This window comes from Bidens hawaiensis, unplaced genomic scaffold (genome assembly GCF_021521415.1).
Source record: "Bidens hawaiensis isolate Kalapana, Puna unplaced genomic scaffold, B.hawaiensis_p1.1 tig00030888_1, whole genome shotgun sequence".
Classification (NCBI taxonomy): domain Eukaryota; kingdom Viridiplantae; phylum Streptophyta; class Magnoliopsida; order Asterales; family Asteraceae; genus Bidens; species Bidens hawaiensis.
The window spans coordinates 43,231-49,774 of NW_027495180.1; positions in this window are offsets into that span (position 1 = coordinate 43,231).

The window sequence follows — 6,544 nt, forward strand, 5'->3', positions numbered from 1 at the left end:
GGTTGTGCGTCGGGTCTTTTCAGAGACCTCTTACGATGATGCTATGACCGCAGCCCTCAACGCTTCTCATGAGGATGGGGAAAAGGCCGGCTTCCTGCTTGGTCTAGGGTTTGTTGAGAAAGGCGTCCCGCCTTCCAACTTCCCTTTGTTCGATGTGGATACCGAAGCCATTTATGACCAAGCATTGAACCAATACGCCGCCTTCCCGCATCCAGTGGTGGAGAAGGTGGACGAAGTAGCTGCTGCTGATGATGGGTTAGCTGTCCTCAAGGCGTTCCTCGAACCACCCCGTTCTTCTGACGGAGCGGGTCCAAGTGGAAGCGGCCCTGAAGCTTGATCCTGAAGATCCCTTCCCATTGCTAAGATAGACTTGTATAGTTTTATTCTTTTAGGCGGGTAGTTTCCCGGCCATTCTTGTAATATATTCTTGAAATATTAATCTTTTTGCGTATAAGATTGTTATTTCCTTCTTTGGGTTCCTTGCTTTATAAACTTATGACTTGCATACTTAGTTTAAATTAGCAATTTTCCAAGTGTTTAGAAGAAGAACCTTTGAACGTGGTTGATAGTGGGTTAAAGTTTCGCTTCCTCCTTCGTGATTGTGCGGGTAGAACCGTCACTTGCACTTGGTAGGATGGCTAAACTTTAGCCTTCATCTGACCTGCGTGTAGGTTTTCCTTTTCGAAATTTCTAAGGCATTAAGATAAGTTAACCTTTGAACGTGGTTGATAATAGGTGTGAAGTTTTGTTTCCTCTTTCGTGATTGTGCGGGTAGAACCGTCACTTGCACTTAGTAGGATGGCAAAACTTTAACCTTCATCTGACCTGCGTGTAGGTTTTCCTCACCTTTTGAGGATAAGTTAACCTTCGAACGTGGTTGATAATGGATTAAAGTTTTCGCTTCCTCTTTCGTGATTGTGCGGATAAGACCGTCACTTGCACTTAGTAGGATGGCAAAACTTTACACTTATCTGACCTGCGTGTAGGCTTTCCTCACCTTTTGAGGATAAGTTAACCTTTGAACGTGGTTGATAATAGGTGTGAAGTTTTGCTTCCTCTTTCGTGATTGTGCGGGTAGAACCGTCACTTGCACTCAGTAGGATGGCAAAACTTTACCCTTATCTGACCTGCGTGTAGGTTTTCCTCATCCTTTTAAGAATTTTGTTTTGGACCATTCAACGCGCGGTTGTCGATAGGTTAGTGTTCAGTTTCCTTTCATGATTCATGCGGATAGACCGGCACTTTCATTTAATGGGAGAATTGAACTTTTCCTTCAACTGACCTGCGTGAAGGTTTGCCACGTTATTGGGTTCGTGCAGGTAGGACCGCCTTCCCACGCAACGACTTTACGTAATGTGAATGCCGTCACCAGTGTTGCATAGTTTAACCGTTCGACGCGCGGTTGTTGATAGGTGGTTATTCAATTTCCTTTCATGATTCATGCGGATAGACCGGCACTTTCATTTAATGGGAGAATTGAACTTTTCCCCTTCAACTGACCTGCGTGAAGGTTTGTCACGTTTTGGGTTCGTGCGGGTAGGACCGCCTTCCCATGAAAACCGGCATATTTGTGTTTAGAAAAGTATAAATGTAAAATCATCAGCTTCGATGTTCTTAAAAGAGAATCATTTCCATTAGAAGTGGCTCTTGGCCCTTTTTTTTTTTACAAATTGGAATTGATTTACATGCAAACTGTGTAAATGAGCTCCCTTCCATGTTGGGATGGGAGCGCCATCGAGCCGATACGCACCTGGTTCGGGATCTCGTTCTTTACGCAGCATGTAGTCTCAATGTTGAAGCTGGAATTTTTATTCGTTTTCCCCAGCTGGGGTTCTACACGCATCCGCCTGCTCAGCCTTTATTGCGCCACGAGGTGCGCGAGCGTCCCATCTCTGACAAATGCTTCGACCATGTCTTTTACATCTATGCATTCTTCAGTGTTGTGGCCCTTTGTCTTGTGAAAGTCACAGTATTTGCTCCGATCAGCATCGTGACGATGTCGGATTATCGGAGGTTTTGGCCACGGGAGCTCTTCAGTGGCGAATATCTCAGTGACGCTTTTGGTGAGTGGCGTCCATCTGGAGTTTCGGTGCGGCTGTACATTATCCCTTCCGCCCACTCGATGTTGCAAGCCGGATGAGGTGTCAAAGTTTACCCTAGACTGCCAAATGCCTAGCTTTCGCTTTTTATTTAGTCTGGCGGTGATGACGTTGTCTTCTCTCGTCTTCTGAGTGTAGAGGTTTGTGCTCTGTGGGAGATCTCTACCCAGTTGCTTCTCCGTTTCCGCATAGCGTTTTGCTGCTGTCATGATGCCATCCCATGTGGATGGCATGCCATCTTTACCCGTTAGGGTGCGGATGAGCTCTGGGTCATGTGCGCCCTGGATGAAGGCAGCGCGAACGAGATCTTCGCTGATATTGCCCAAACTTAGCTTCTTTGAGTTGAAGCGAGTGATGAAGTTTGGCAGAGATTCATCTTCCTGTCGTATGCATTTGAGGATTGTCCATTGCTCCTCGGTATACTTTCGTTGCTGGCTGAAGTGTTGGCTAAACTTCTGTTGGAAGTCTGCCCAGTCGTAGATGTGGTTGACCGGTAGACGATCGAACCATGCTCTAGCAGCCCCCACCAGCGTCATTTGGAACATGTAACACCACGTGGGTTCCGTCCAATCACTGACGGTTGCCCCCGCTATGAACCTGTTCAAATGATCGTCTGGATCAGATATACCGTCATATGTGCCTATGTTAGGCATTTGTTTGGCACTCTTTGGGGCGATTGCTTCAGCAATGTCCCTTGCAAATTTGGACGTTCCTGCATTTGCAACGTTTGGTCTGAACGTTTTAGAGAAGTCCCGTGGACTTCCACCTGTGCTTTTTGGTTTGAAGGCTTGTCCAAAATGCCTTTTCGGTTGGGATTCCGTTTCCTTACGCTTCCCTTTTGCCCTATGGCGAGGGTTCGCGTCGGAGTCGGATTCCTCCGAGTCATCCTCCCAGTATTCGAATTCGTCGGCCTGTTGCACGGAACGCAAGCGTTCGTCCAACTCAGCCTGGAATTCCTTTTGTCGTGCCTCCGCCCATGCCTTAACTTCATCGAGAGTCTGGCGGGGGAGTCTTCGTTTCTCAAACTGGATGTCGGTGGATCCCAATAGGTGATCATTTACTGCACTTGCCCCAGCTTTGGTAAGTGGGGTAGTGTTCGTAAAATTTACTTCACTTGCCCCGGCTTCGGTAGCCGGGGTAGTGTTCGTAAAAACTGTGTTGCCGGTGTTCATCCCAGTAGCTGGGGTTGTGGTTACCGGAATTTCTCTAACCATCTTTGTAGAAGTTTGAAAAAACTGGAGAAAAATAAAGTTCTAGCTTTATGCACGGATGGCGCCAATGAAGAAACACTAACCGGACCCCCGACAGATTACTGGTAACCTGGGGGGTTGGAGAGATGTTTCCCACGAGGGGTTAGACCCTTGGAAGATGGTTCTTCTGATAACCTGCAAAACAGACACCGTGAGCTCGTCACTGAGAAGGGGGGGGGTTCCTCCTTGTGACCACCCTCCGGCGTGAGAATCAGACTAGATTGCTCTTTAAATATAAAAGTATATTAAGAGATTGCTAGAGCAGATATCAGGTATAATATGATGATAATGTAGTAAGGTATGATAAGATCAGATGGTCATACCATTTGTGGTATTTATAGCCGAAGGTAGGTTTCCAAAGAGGTATGGCCGGCTGCAACAGTGTGCCTGTTCCACCAACAGTAGCCTACGCACGTGCCCTGCTGGTAGTTGGTGGGTAGGTAGCGGCTGATAGTGACCAGGCCTGCTGTATACTATTCCTGTTCCACCAACTGACGGCTACGCACGTGGTATGGCAGTAGTTGGTGAGTAGGCAGCGGCTAATAGTGATACAGTACAGGAGCATGCTGCTCGCCATACTGTATCAGTGAGCTGTCGTATCTCTGATCAGATCTTTCGCCCATACCTCGTCAGGTACAGTAAAAGATCCTTCAGTATACGGACTGGCTTATTTGGGCGGGAGTATTCCCCCTCCCGCCTCAGTGCGGGATTGCTCCCGGCTTGGCTCATTCCTTCAGGTGACACTGAATGATCGAGAGCTAAGTGCCTTGTGCGTGTAGCCATGCTGCGCGGGTGGCCTTCCCTAATGGCTTGTATCCGAGGCTGCGGGGACAGGCGGAGTCCTTCACCATTGGGAGGCATTTCCTGCGGGACCAGCTTGCGTACTGCGCGTAAGGACGTCACGTCTCTGAGCATGGTTGGTCCTGCGGATCCAGTTGGTCTCTGCGCAGACGTCCCTGTTTAAGGTGAGTCTTGCGGGTCCAACTGGGCTCTGCTGGGACCTACCTCTTTTTTCTGATAAAAGTGGTAAATTTGTAACATTATTTCAATGTACTTTATAACTTTAGTAAAATATAAGAAACAAACACATATGTATTAGCCAGGAAACTTGCTGGACTGAATATGATATGTTCGATAGTTAAGGTTTAAAGTTACAAAGGTGTTGATATAGTTACACAAGTCGTCTCACTCGTTAAAAAGATGAGATATTTTGTTACAAAAGTTGCAAATGTGTTAAGTCCTAGAATTATTACCAATTTTATCAATGATGAAGAAGATGGCTGCTGCTTCTGATAACACTGATCGTATCAATGAAGACAATAAAAAAGAAACAAGAATCGGTTTAAGTATTTCCATGGATAAACTTAACCTTGGTCCCAAAAAGAAACTTCTTGTGCTTCCTATCCGCGAGTTTCTAGTTCACCGAGCTCATCGTAGTCGGCCAAACACCATTGCTCGCCATCCTGATTTTTGTTCTGGGAATTTTATGGGTGAGTGAACAATAATATTATTATTCACTTTTTGATGTGGAAATCTTTGTATGTCTTGTTTGGTAACACATTTATATGTTGTGTATGTACAGTTTACAAGAGGCCATTCTGTAAGGAGTTTTTGAAGTTTTGTTTTGAAAGATTTGAAGTGGGAATTTGGTCATCTGCTATGGAGTTAGTATCACAATTATTCAAAATGTTCTTTTATTTAGTTGTTATTTTGTTAGTTAGTTTAACTTAAGAAATAAACGGTTACTTGAAAGAACGGATTTTTATGTTAATAAAAATATTTTTTTTTAAAAGACGGCTAACTCTCATAATCTTTAGATTTATTTTTAAATCTAGGAGTTAGAACAATGTTTTTATGAGACTAGAACTCTTAACATTATATCTTGATATCACTAGACTATAAACATTTTGATAGTTAAGAAAATGTGTTTTTTTTTGTGTCTAAAGAATAGATAATAGAAAAAATAATGAAATTAAATATATTTATTGAAAGAAGTGTGTTAACTTAACGAAATATTGAAGTTAAAATAAACACATTATTCTTTTTCTTATATAAATTTTTTTTATATATGTTGTTCAATTGGTTACATACGTATTATTAATATTCTCTATATAATAATGATATATTAGTTTTTATATAATCCTAACTATTACCTTTTGGTCACTCCTGGTCCCAACTAATGAATTGGCTACTAATGGTCCCAACGTTTAAAGTATTTGTTCCTAACGGTCCGCGACTAACATAATCCTAACGTCATTAGTTTCAGGTCGCTGGAGCGGTTTTGGCCGGAAAACTTAATTTATTTCCCGAAAACTCAACATTTTCGTCCCAAACATCTTGGTAACTTCGTATCGGACCTTTATGAACTTTTTTCTAGTAAAAGCCCCAAATTATTGAGGTTGCCGGAAACGGTTGATGGTGCTCAAGTGATGGTAGTTGGTTAGCGGTGAGTCAATTGGCGGTGGTTGCGGTGTTCAGATGGTGTTTTCCGGCAACAAATTTGAAATTTCCGGCCAAAAATGTTTTCCCGACGACCTGAAATTAACGGCGGTAGGATTCTGTTAGTCGCAGACCATTAGGAACAAATACTTTAAAAGTTGGGACCATCAGTAGCCAATTTATTAGTTGGGACAGCGGTGACCAAAAAACAATAGTTAGGATAATTAAAAACCAATATACATATAATAATAAACAGAAAAAGATAATGAGATAATAGACAGAGAAAAGATAATGAGGAAACTTAAAAGGTACAAGAAAATTAATTTCTTAAAAACCACTTTTAAACAAGATATTTTATTATTTTTTGTTGTTTTCTTCTTTTTGTATCTTATTAATTTTTGTTAAAATACATATATGTAACTTTACGAGCTACATTTTTCTTACAATAAGCCTCTTAACTAAAAGAAAAATGAAACAGCTACAAAAATAAAATTGACTGATTGATCACAATTTTTAAAGTTTTTCTTGTAACTTTGTGGTTTTCTTCTTAACCTTCCCATGTGGATGTACATGAACAAATAATTTATAGAGCGTAAATGGTTAAACAAATTTTTCCCGTCAAAAAGTTCATGAACGATTTGTTGTATGTTTGGTTGGTTTATAGATATACTCATTTTTATATATTATTAAAATTAATTTATGTGTTTTTCTTTCAGGCTAAACATAGGTGAAGTTCTCACCAATGTGATGGGAGAA